Source organism: Lissotriton vulgaris, chromosome 1_1 (genome assembly GCF_964263255.1).
Source record: "Lissotriton vulgaris chromosome 1_1, aLisVul1.2, whole genome shotgun sequence".
NCBI classification, from domain to species: domain Eukaryota; kingdom Metazoa; phylum Chordata; class Amphibia; order Caudata; family Salamandridae; genus Lissotriton; species Lissotriton vulgaris.
Window position 1 is genome coordinate 1,579,154,207 of NC_141685.1, and position 13,326 is coordinate 1,579,167,532.

The following is a 13,326-nucleotide window of genomic DNA, read 5'->3' on the forward strand; positions in this document are numbered from 1 at the left end:
CACCATCCACTGACCCGTCTTGCTCTTTGACTGCCAGGAGGTCAGGGAGAGGATCGCTATCCTCTTCCATCCCTGCATCTGTAGCCATGAGCATGGTTACTTCAGACCTCTCAAAGTGTGGTTTGAGGCGGTTCACGTGCAAGACTCTCAGGGGCTGCCTGGGAGTCTTCAGGTTAACCAGGTAGGTTACCTCGCTCTTCCTTTCCACCACCTCATATGGCCCAGACCACTTGTCTTGGAGCCGCAAGGCTCCACTGGCGCCATCACCCACACTTTCTGCCCAGGTTGAAATTCGACCAGAGTGGTATTCTGATCGTACCATCTTTTCATTTCTTCCTGGCTTGCTTCCAGGTTCGCCTGAGCGAGTTTCCTGAAGCGTTGTGTCTGGTTGCGGATGGCCAGCACATAGCTGAACACATCCTGGGGGGTTTTCCCACGGGACTTTTCCCAACCCTCCTTCACCAGCGAGACAGGTCCTCTAACAGGGTGGCCATACATGAGTTCAAAGGGACTGAACCCTAAGGACTTCTGAGGCACCTCCCTGTAGGCAAACAACAGGCATGGTAACAAGACGTCCCACTTCCGTCTCATGGGCTCCGCTAGGCCCATAATCATGCCTTTCAGGGTCCGGTTGAACCTTTCAACCAGCCCATTTCCTTGAGGGTGGTAAGGAGTGGTGAACTTATAAGTTACCCCACACTCCTCCCACAGAGACTTCATGTATCTGGAGATGAAGTTGGTACCCCGGTCGGAGACCACCTCTCTGGGAAATCCCACACGGGAAAAGATCCCCATCAATGCACGGCCCACTACGGGTGCTGTGATTGTCCTGAGAGGGACTGCTTCCGGGTACCGGGTGGCATGGTCCACCAAGACCAGGATGAACCTGTTGCCTAAGGCTGTCTTGGGGTCCAGGGGCCCTACGATATCTATGCCCACCCGCTCGAAAGGGGTGCTCACCACTGGGAAGGGTTGAAGGGGGGCCTTCAACTTCATTCCAGTTTTGACACTAGCTTGACAGGTTTGGCAAGATCTGCAAAAGGAACCGACGTGCTTTCTCATCTGGGGCCAGTGGAAGTGGGTGACAAGCCTGTTTAGGGTCTTGTCTTGCCCCAGATGTCCTGCGAGAGGCACGTCATGAGCCAGACCCATTAGGAAGTTTCTGAAGTGCTCGGGTACCACCAGCACACGGGCTGCACCGGGCTCAGCAAACTTAGGCTCGCTATAAAGTAGGTCACCTTCCCAGTAAACGTAGTGATCTTTGACTGCTCCACCTGCTGCCTGATCTACAGCCTGTTGCCGCAGACCAATGAGGGAAGGGCATTCCTTCTGCGCCTGGCAGAACTCCTCCCTGGAGGGACCACTTTCTTGCTGCCAATGGGTCAGCTCAGGTAGGTCGCCCAGTTCGGCCACCTGTTCCCCTGTAGGTTCCAAGGCATCCCCCTCAGGTTCTGCTTCCTCCTGGACCGTGGGAACGGCTGGGGCGGGTTTCCCGCGCCCTCTGCCTCTTCGTCTCCTAGCAGGTCTCTGGGCCACTGTTTCAGGCTCCAGTTCTGCTGATTCACCCTTACTGGCTGCCATAGCACGCGTGGTCACGCAGATCCACGCAGGCAGACCCAACCTCTCCAAGTGAGTTCGGTGTTCTATGTCCTTCCATGGAGAACTCTCCAGGTCGTTACCTAACAGACAGTCGACAGGCAAGGCATCACTGACAACTACCTCCAAAAGACCAGAGACTCCTCCCCATTCAAAGGAAACCTTCGCTAACTTGCAGAGGCGCACTGAGCTGTCAGCGGCCACTACAGGGCGGAGTACGCCAGGGATGATTTGCTCTTCAGACACCCACTGACACCTCACGGATGTCACACTGGCTCCGGTGTCTCTCAGTGCCTCAACCTCCCTCCCATTGATGGTCACCTTCTGCCCATATTTCTTAGTGTTAGAGGGCAGTAAGGTTTCCGGGACCATCTCTCGGTCTCCTAGCGAGACAAGGGTCATGACTGCTAGCTCTCCCCAGTCACTAGAAACCAAATCCCCACCCAAAGCTACACTAGCTAACGCTGGGGCGGGAGCACCAGTGGGTGCGGGCTTCTTCTTGGGACATTTCGGAGCAATATGGCCCACCTCATTGCAGTGATAGCAGGTAGGGGGACCCTGGTTATTTCTCTTGTCTCTATTGCCCCGCCTGCCCTTAGCGGGCCATGGCTGTTTAGATTTGGGGGGTTGTGACTCCTTTTCCGGGGAACTATTTTGGGGCCCTTGTGAGAACTCCTTTTGGTTACCCTTGTCCCCCCACTTTTCTGCTGGGGACCCTGCCCACCTTTGGCTGTGGTACCCACAATTCCTCTGTGGACCCTGGTACTGGTCCAGCGGTCCGCCTCCTTAGCAAGCTCAATGGGGTCTGTCAGCTTGCTGTCTAAAAGATGCTGGCGCAGCTCTGGAACACAAAGACTACTCAAGTGCTCCCAACTGATTAAATGCAACAACGCCTTCCAATCAGTTACTTTACTGCCCTTCATCCAACCTTCCAGTGCACGCCAGTATCCATTCACACACTCCATCCAAGTCTCAGACTCTTTCTTCTTGGAGTTTCTAAACTGCAGTCTGTACTGCTCGGGAGTAAGGGCATACCTGAGACATAAGGCCTCCTTCATATTGGTGTAGGTCATGGCACCTGCCAACTCTAAGGGCTCTAGAGCACTCCTCCCAGAAGCCTCAAAATGTTTCCACAGGCCCGCCCCCCAATACTTATCAGGCACACCATTCATCTTCAACGCAATTTCATAAGAAGTGAACCAGGCATAAAAATCCTCACTCCTATGGTAATTCTGTACCAGGTCTTTGGGAAAATATACTTTACCCCATGCACTGGCTGCGCGCTGCCACCATTTGAACTGGCATCCACCTCCCTGTTTTTCAGATCCAGCTCTTTCATTCTCAATTCATGAGCCAAAAGCAATTTCTTTTCCTCTAGGGCGCGGGCATTCTTGCTCTCCTCCGTCGCCTTCTCTACTTCCAATTGCTTCATTTTCATTTTCATGACCTCCAGGTCATATTCTCTTATTCTTTGATTTTCCTGTAACTCTTCTGGGGTGAGGCCCCTACTGGAGTGGTTGCTGCCAGCTCCTGAGCCTACTCTGCCCACTGGCAGATCTTTGCCTTGGAAAGCACTGTCTACATCCACAACCTCATTTCCTTCTTGTGCCTCCCAATGGGTTTTCAAGATTCTCTGCAGCTCCTCCTTCCTGTAGGCGCTCTTTATGGGGCACTCAAACTGCTGGCAGAAGTACCTAAGATGCTTTACCGGGTAGGAGTACAGATCTTCAATCGAGAATTCCAAATCTATCTCTGCCTCCTCACTGGGCGTCTTCCCATTCAGAGACATGATGCTTTTCGAAGAGTTACTCAAAAATAGAACTCAAAAAACCAATAGTATGCGGTGGCGTAGTGGTCTGCACTCACTAGTGATGTACACCAATTACTGTGGGTCAAGTACAAATACAAGTTCAAATCCCACCGCCTGACCACCAATGTTAGAAACTGCGGGTCTCTAGTTGGCAGGGGTAGGTACCACTGTCCAAATAGGGACCCTTGCTTCTAGTCAGGGCAAGGAGATAACCCTCTTAGATAACCCCTGCTCGCCCTCAAGGTAGCTTGGCCTGAGCAGTCTAGGCTAACCAGAGGCAATGCGTTAAGTATTTGTACCAACACTCACAGTAACACAGTGAAAACACCACAAACTGTTAGAAAAATAAAGATATTTATTCTAAAACTACACAAGACCAAAACATCAAAAAGTCCAACACACAGTTCAAGGATATGGTTTCAAAAGAAGTTCTTCAGGTTGTAAGCAAAGTTCTTTAAGTTACGATCAAATAATCCACAGATGCGTGAAAAGTTCACAGTTGCGTCACGTTGACTCACAGTACCTTTTAGATGCAACAAAGTTCCACAAGCAGGAAGCTGGTGCGGTGGAAACAAGCGATACGTTACTCCTGAGACCCTGGGGAGGCGATGCGACAGCCCCGCTGCAGCAGCGGGCGTGTGGCGGCAAATCCGGTCTGTATGGGGAGGAAGGCAGCTTGCGTAGATTCCGGTGCGTAGGTTCCGTGGGAAGTCTGTTCTCGCAAAGGCACGATGCGATGATCTCGTAGGGGCTGCGACGATCTCCGGGGCGACGATGCGCGGTCCAGCGGTGATCCTCTCTCTCGCAGCTCCTCGGTGAGATGGTTCTGCGATGATGTTCGCAGCGACGTGATGCGGTCCGCAAGCAAGCGGTGCGGCGATCTCAACCAGACGACAGGCTCTGCGACGACACTCGCAGCGATGTTCGATTCTCCCGCACCGGTCTGGTGCGTCCCGCAAACGAAGGGTGGGACGGCTCTGGCAGCGATGTCAGGCGCTGCGCCGATCTCGACCTTCGTAGCGGTGGGAAACTTCTTGCACTGTCGGGGATGCGCTCGGCAAGCGAGCGATGCGACACTTTTCAGCTTCACAAGTTTCTCAGCTTAGTCTCAAGCTTCCCAGCTCAGGTTCAACTTCTAGAGGCCCCACAACTGGATCAAGCACTCTACGAAGGACAGAACTCTCTCAGCAGAGTTCAGGGAGACTGGGGGTGAAGTCCTTTTGTTCCTGGGACTTCGGAAACAGGGAGCCAGCTCTTCTCAGGCCCTTTGAGATTCCTTACAAGACAGGGGACACAGCTCACAGCAAAGTCCTTCCCCTCTCCTTGGCAGCAAAGCAACAGCAGGTCAGTCCAGCAGAGCAACAGCAGGACAGTCTTCCTTCTTCCACGTCAGCTTTGTCCTTGGCAGAGGTTCCTTCTTGTTTTCCAGGATGATCTAATTTTCTGTTGTCAGGGGTCCTGTACTTATACCCCTAAAGTCTTTGTTCTCTCGGTGCATGTGGGCCCTGAGCCCGGTCTGAACCAGTTCTGGGTGGATCCTGAGCACTTTGTTTTGCTGGCTGCATCTTTCCTTTCAGAGTGAGGGGCAGGGTCCTCAGCCGCCCCGCAGGAGGTGGAGCCAGCATTGTGGCAGGCAGGCACAGCCCTATTCAGCCCAGGTGCTAACTCCTCCCACCACTCAGGTAGCCATTACATTCATTCAGCCTAGTGCTGACTCATCCAGCCTCCGGGGGAATTCCCCAGCCCCTGTCACTCACAAACCAGACAGTCAATACACAAACAGGCCCAGGCACACAGAAGGGTCAGACAAGAGAACAGCAACTTTCTAAAAGTGCTGTTCTCAAACACAGGATCTAAAAACCATCTTTCCTAAAAGATGCGTTATTAAATTCTGAGTTCAGGGATACTAGATACTTATGTCCTATCTTGCTCCTATGGGAAGAAATGCCGCTAACCACTGTAGCCAGCATCCCCCATGTTAACCTATGGAGCAAGATAGCCTTACAATAGTGAAAAACGAAAATGGCTGTAATTCACTACCAGAGCATATCACCTGCACTAGTACATGCTCTACCTTTCACATACATGGCACCCTGCCCAGGGGGGTACCTTGGGCCTTCCATAGGGGTAACTGATGTGCACGAAAAGGGAAGGGTTCGGCCTGGTCAGCGGGGACGCGGACCAGGAGGACATGGCAGTTCTAAACTGCCCGTAGGCGCTGCAGTGGCAGGCCCGAGACACCATTTTAGAGCTACTCCTGTGGGTGGCACAATCAGTGCTGCAGGCCCACTAGTAGCATTTGTCATCACCGGCCCTGGCACACCCAGTGCCCTTTACTAGGGACTTCATGGTGATACAAATATGCCAAACATGTATATCCAATTAGAATAACGATTTACATAGGGAGCACTTACACTCTGGCACTGATCAGCAGTGGCAGAGTGTCCAAAGCATCTAAACCAGCAAAAACGAATCCAGCACAGCATCAAAAATACAGGAGGCAGAGGCAAAACGATAGGGGTAATCACGCCAAAGATGCCAGGTCTAACAGTCACCAATTCACAATTAGAGCAATAGTGCAAATAAATTATGTTTCTAGTATGTGAACATAAAGACACAGTTAGAGCATAGTGCTCAAATGACATATAAGGATGGCGTCAAATAAACTGTCTGACAAACAAACTCAGGGAGTAAATCAACTACAATAAATTGATTCTGTCAAGCTCATATAAATCAGTATAAATGAACCATGATGTATAGCACTTCTAGAATTTTCATAAAACATAATGCAAATGCAATGTGTGCTCTAGAAGTCTAACGCAAGTGCATCAAAACATTCTTATATACGATTGAACGAACAAATCATGCTCCCTAAAAAAGTTGTCGTCATCCCCTATCATTAATACAATATATGTCTAAGTGTCAAAAAAGTGCCACAGTGCTAAAGTGCAAGTGCTTAAGAACAATTTCATAATCAGATGAAATATTTTACAGGCTACAGAGAACTCGAATTGAAAACCTATATATATATATATTTTTTTTTTCCAAACAGATCTCTGTCGACGGGGGCCCCCGACCCTGCAGGGCGGCCTCAGCTGACGGGGACCGAAACTCCCGGTAATAGATTCCAAACAAAAGGTGCAGAGGCCAATTCACGGAACATGAGCAGCGTTTATTTAAATGCAAAATGTGGCGGCAGGAACATGAATCTCTGACGCGTTTCGACAGGATGCCTTAATCATAGATAAAGAGGTAACCTGGTACAGGTGCTTTTATGTTCATGCCTCCACGTGACGTAGCTTAGTGCATGCAAGTCCCACAATGCATTCTTCCTGTCTCGAGAAACTTGCTGTGTTGTGGCCTTCTTTCCGATGTTGCTGAAGACCGTTTTTGAAACCACAAAGCCATTCAATACTTTCTTGCTTAAAATGCAAACATGAAGTGTCACGTGCATTTTTAAATTGCATTCTTAACAGTGTCTATTCACCGACCTCTTTTGTTAGTCCAGCTGCTCATACTGCTTTAACCCATCCCAGAGCATTCCTTTCACCCAAACAGGCAGGCATCCTTTCATCTGTATATCCTGTCACCCACCCAGACAGACATCCTTTCACCCAAATATCTTTTCATTCATCCTTCACCCACCCATGCATCCTATCATCACCCACCTATATGCATGTTTTCACACACACATCCTTTGACTCATATTACATTTCACTCATCCTTTTTCTTTCCATCCTTTTCCCCTTTTCCATCTACCCATCGTTGTTAAAGTTCATTATTAAACTGTGTTTGCTAAGTTGCTGATAGAAGTGGCCCTTAACTACTAAACCCTGCTGTATCTGCTAAAGCTGGGTGTTCATGAGTCAACATCCTTGCAGGGAGCATATTACTAATTGTCAATAAACAAGCAATGTGACTACCACTCACCATTCCTGCTGCTGATGGGACCACTACTGCAGCGTCCGCCCCACTGGCACTCTTGCTGCTGGCCCCAGCACTTGTTGTCTGTGCCACAAAAATTATCTTTGTTTTTCATTCTTAATCTCTCAAACCCCTATGACGGACCATCTCAGTCTGCATTTCTTTTCAATGCACAGATGCATGCATTGCATAGTACACATTACTGGGAGATTACCTGGGATTGTACAAGCTACAAAAAAAGAAGGCACAGAGAAATGAGAGAATACTAACCCACTAATACTATTAACTATCACTATCTTAGTGTTTTGCATGGATTCCTAAATAAACAGCCCAAGAGAGCACCAACGAGTAGGATGAGGGAGCCGCAATCACAAAATATTTGTAATATAAACTTAACACACCTCCAAGTCTGAGCAGCATGCTTGCTATTTTGGAAAAAAATATTAGCATAGAACACAGCAAATAAATAGTTATTACTCACTGAGCCCCACAATCCCAATGCCCAGCACGTCGAGCACGTCCTGTTCATTGCCTAGTATATCAGTCCACCGGTGTGTAAGCTGTCGTTGGGTATGCCAGACCCCAGAGCTGTGATGCACAGCCTGGAACACCCTCTCCCACCGCTGCTGATGCTCCCAGCGGCCATACACACTGCCAAGCCTGCTGCCTGCTGCCTGCTGCCTGCTGCTTGCTGCCTGTTTGGAGTGGAGATGACGCTGCTCATAGAAAACGTCCACAGCCACCTCCACCACTGAAACAAAATGGCACAGGGATATATCCCTTTTCTGCATGAAAGGAAGGAAGGAAAAAAAGAGGAAGTAAAGCAAAAAATAAAAAAGTCAATTTTTTAAATTAAAAAATAGGTAAACTACATGAACAGAAAAAGCACACACTAATATAATAAATAAACATATGGGGAAAATAGGTTCAATAGGGGGAGGATTAAAGAGTTTAAAGATGGATTGTAAAAAGATGCCCTGCACCATAAATAGACAAAACAAGATGACCAAAGCCACACAAACTATGTGGTGCCATTCTTCCTTAAATTCCAGTGTGAGAATGTACTTTGTGCTGAATAAAACCTAATACGTCACATGAACCAGGGCAGAGAGAAGCTCTGCCTGCTTGTGGAAATCTGCATAGTGTGGCAGAGGTTTTGGGGCACTTCGCGTAGCACCACTTAGCACAACTCTGTGAACTCCACCCAGGCCTATTGACAGTTGACTTTTGTTGATTATGTTCCACACAACTTTTTGGGAACAGCAGAAAATGTTTCCAGCAGGGCAAAGAGTATACATTCTAAGTATTCTAAGCAGCCTTGAGTTATTAGACAGGATCATCTCATCAAAATAATTTGTTCTTAACATACAATATGTACATGTGGTTGTTTTGCTTCGGAAGATGGACTATTTGTAAAGTTTCCACCACAGTATGAAGGCTGCTGGTAGTATGATCTTTAGCACCTTTAGACCTCAGTTATTGAAGTGACTAGCCACTTTTTAGACAGATTTTGCATGAAGTGTACATTGTGTTTTGCACACACACTTTTTAATATCCTGTGGTGTATTTCTCATTCATGAGAGTGTCATAGTCTGCAAAGAGTATGGCACAGAGTAAACTCTGTCAATAGAGTTAACAGTGTTAATAGTACCCACTTTTCTACTCATATCCACTACATTTCTCGATGTAGGTTCAGTGCTGTCAGGGGTTTGATACAGGTAAGGAGTGTCCATAATAGGGCATTAATTATGTAATAAGGCCTGAGTATTTGGAGTAACTTGGTTGTCCCTAGCACTTGTATACAGATTGAACACCATATGCAAGAGTGGTTAACCTTTCATCTGTGATTCATAGTCAGCATGAACTCGGCTACCCATGAGGTATATGGCATTTGGTCAATTCTGCAAATAACATAAGCTTGCTTTACCTATGGGATTGCTTGTATGATAGCAGTAAAGATGCTTCAAATTATTCTAAGCTATTTTGCACTTTCTTTCATGGCTCTGTTTAAAGAGCAATGTGTATCAAAAAACATTGTATGAAGTCATCAGTGATATCATAAATGATATAATTTCAGATGTCATCAGTGATGCCATAAATGATGTCATAAAACATCCCATGAGTGATGTCATATGTGAGGTCAGAAGCAGTGCATAGCGTGCGCACAAGTTATAGTTAGTATTGTTAACTATACCTGGTGCATTTCTGTGTCATTTTTAGCTCAAAATGTTAATGTTGTCCCTGACATATTCACCTATTTATAATGTTATAAGAACCCCTTAGTGTCATGCTTCATCATGGCGGTCTTCCCGTCCCTCTACTGGGCGGGGCGTGCTGCGACCTACGAGCTACGTGGTAGCAGGTAGCAAGCAATTAGCTCTACCAACACCATCCCCTTTTTAACGTTCCCAGCCAGAGAAGTTAATAAATTTTATTTTTTCTACTAGCCAGGGAATTTTTTATTTTGCATGCACATATATAGGTCCCTACACTTCACTGATATCACCTACACTGCACCACACATAGCCTATCATCACACTAACTAGTGCTCCCACGTAGCTCGTAGGCCGCAGCACGCCCTGCCCCGTAGAGGGACGGGAAGACCCCCATGATGAAGCATGACACTAAGGGGTTCTTAGTGTGTGAGGGGTATTTTAAAAGCACATAGTGCCCTCATCATGTCATCTCAAGGGAGGGACTTGTCTCACATTTAAACCGTCATCACTAGAATTAAAAATTTTTACCTATACACATTGATAGAATCCTGTTGTTTATATAAATAAATCAACTATGCCAATCATGAAATCTTTAATCCATAACAACAATTTTCAAAGGGAGCACTTGCACGTTGGGACTGAACAGCAGTGGCAAAGTGCCTAAAGCATCTAGACCAGCAAAAATGGAGTCCAACACACAGCAGAACACAGGAAGTAGATGCAAAAAAATGGAAGGGAGACCCATGCCAATGGTGCCAGGTCTAACACTTGTCCCTTCCAGCTGATATGTGGGGAGAACTACCAACCCTCTTGGAAGTTCTCTTCACTAAGGTGGAAAAATCTGGACTGACCTTCAGCATTGGCGTGTTCTGTACCAAGGCAGTGTTCCACCGTAAAGTCCATCCCCTGTAGGGAAATGGACCACTACAACAGCTTTGGATCCTAACCCCTCATTTGCATCAACCATCTGAGGGGCCTGTGGTCTGTCTGAACCTGAAAGTGAGTCACAAACAAGCATGGTCTCAGCTTCTTCAGCGCCCAGATCACAGCAAATGCCTCACGTCCAATCGCACTCCACCTCCGTTCCCGTGGATGTAACCTCCTACTAATGAAGTCTACAGGTTGGTCTATGCCCTCCTCATTTAGTTGTGAGAGCACAACCCCCACACATGCTCTAAAGCATCTGTCGGCACAATGAATTTCCTTGAAAAGTTTGGCACCTGACGCACTGGTGCCGTGCAAATGGCAGATTTCTGGCCATCAAAAGGTTCTGGCAGGCATCAGCCAGTTCACTTTCTTGGGCTGCTTCCTGGAAGTCAGTTCTGTCAAGGAGGCTACAATGCTGACATATCCCTTGACATACCTCCTGTAATACCCTGTGAGTTCTGAAAAGGCTCTCACCTCTGTCTGGGTATTGGGGGGTTCCCAAGCCAGAATGGTATCAATCTAGTGCTGTAGAGTCGCCACTTGGCTGCTCCCCAACTGGTGTCCCAAGTACACCACCAAACCCTGCCCGAGCTGGCATTTACTCGCCTTGATGATGAGGCCTGCCCTCCGCAGCGCCTTCAACACTTCCCAGAGATGGTACAGATGTTCCTCCCAAGTGGCAGTGAATACTTCAATGTCATCCAGGTAGGCAGCACTGAAATCTTCCAGCCCAGCCAACACCTGGTTGACCATCCTCTGAAAGGTGGCAGTTGCATTCTTCATCCCAAAGGGCATCACCCGGAATTGCTAGTGCCCATTTGGTGTGGGGAATGCTGACCTCTCTCTCACCCAATCAGACAAAAAGATCTGCCAGTATCCAAACATTAAGTCAAATGTACTGAGGTACCGGGCAGCCCCCAATTGATCAATGCGCTCATGACCTCTGGGGATGGAGTGCGCATCAGTCCTGGTGACTGAATTGAGCCCTCGGTAGTCCACACAGTACTGGAGTTTAGGTATGGCACCAGATGCGGTGCGTTTGGGACCAAGACCACTGGGCTGGCCCAAGGGCTGTTCGAGGACTCAATCACACCTAGCGCTCACATCTTGGAGGCCCTGGCAGTCACTCTGTAAAACTTATGTTTTAATGGAGGACTGTCCCCGGTGTCCACATCCTGAATGCACCACTGAGTGACACCAGGGGTCAGAGAGAACAGGTCAGAAAACCATCCCAACAGTTAGCGAAATTCACTCTGCTGCTCAGGGGTCAGGGAGGTGGAGAGGTTCACACCGTCCACTGACCCATCTTGCTCCTTTGCAGACAGGAGAACAGGAAGAGGCTCAGTCTCCCCCTCCAACCCAGCATCAGTTGTGAGGAGCATTCTCACTTTGGACCTCTCCATGTGGGTATTAAGGCGGTTCAAATCTAGGACCCGCAAAGGGTTCCTAGGAGACTGCAAGTCCACCAAGTAGGTGACGTTTCTCTTGTGATCCACCACCTCAAATGGTCCGGTCCACTTATCCTGGAGTGCACAGGGCTCCACTGGGGCCATGATCCAAACCTTTTGTCCAGTCTGAAACTCAATCAGAGTGGCATTCTGATCATACCAGCATTTCATCTCCTCCTGGCTGGCTTCCAGATTCGCCTGAGCGAGTTGTCTGAAGCATTTAGTCTGGTTTCTTTAGGCCAGCATGTAGCTATATACATCCTGGGGAGGTTTACTGGTAGCCTTTCTCCCAGCTTTCTTTTACCAGACTCAGTGGTCCTCTCACAGGATGGCAGTACAGTATTTCAAAGGGAATGAACCCCGAGGACTTCTGTGGCACCTCTCTGTAAGCAAACAGAAGGTATTGCAAGAGGACATCCCACTTACACTTTTGAGTTGACCAAGACCAATAATCGTGCCCTTCAGGGTCTGGTTGGGGGTGGTAAGGCATGGTGAACTTATAGGTTGCACTGCACTCCTGCCACGGATACTTCATATACTTAGATATGAAGTTGGGGTCCCGGTCGGACACCAACTCTCTGGGGAACCCCTCACAGGAGAAAATTCCCGTCAATGCACAACCCACCACGGGCCCGCCACAGTCTGGAGAGGGATGGCTTCCGGGTACCGGGTGGCATGGTCCACCAAGACCATCAATAACCTGTTGCCCATGGCTGTTCAGAGGATCCAGAGGCCCCACAATGTCAATGCCTACCCTCTTAAAGGGGATGCTGACCACAGGGAAAGGTTGGAGAGGAGCCTTGCACTTCCTCCCACTCTTACCACTTGCAAGTCCTTCCATGAGGGGGAACATCACTTACAACGCATTTTTTACAACGCACTACCATTACATCGCAACCATTACAACGCATACCATTACAACGCATTGCGCTGGGGGGCGCTCTAGGATAGGGAATATATTTAATTTACTATCCAACACCTTCCCTGCTATCCACGGGGACTGGAGTTGGAATAGTAAATTAAATAATTCACTATCCAGCGCCTAAAAGCATTATGCGTTGTAATGGACTGCGTGGTAAAAACCGCGTTGTAAAGGCATGCGATGTAAAAGCATGCGTTGTAGTGATACCAATCCTTCAATGAGTATCCGAACTCTTGCGCATTTTGGACCAGTAAAAGTGGGTGACAATCCGCTCAAAGGTCTTGTCTTGCCCCAAATGTCCTGCTAAAGGCACATCATGAGCCAGTCCCAGTAGGAAGGCTCTGAAGCACTGGGGTACCACCAGCACACAAGCTGACCCAGTCTCAGCAACCCTAGGCTCGCTATGCAGGAGACCATTCTCCCAGTAAATCCAATGTGATCCAGACTGATCACCTGCTGCCTAGTTTGCAGACTGTTACCGCA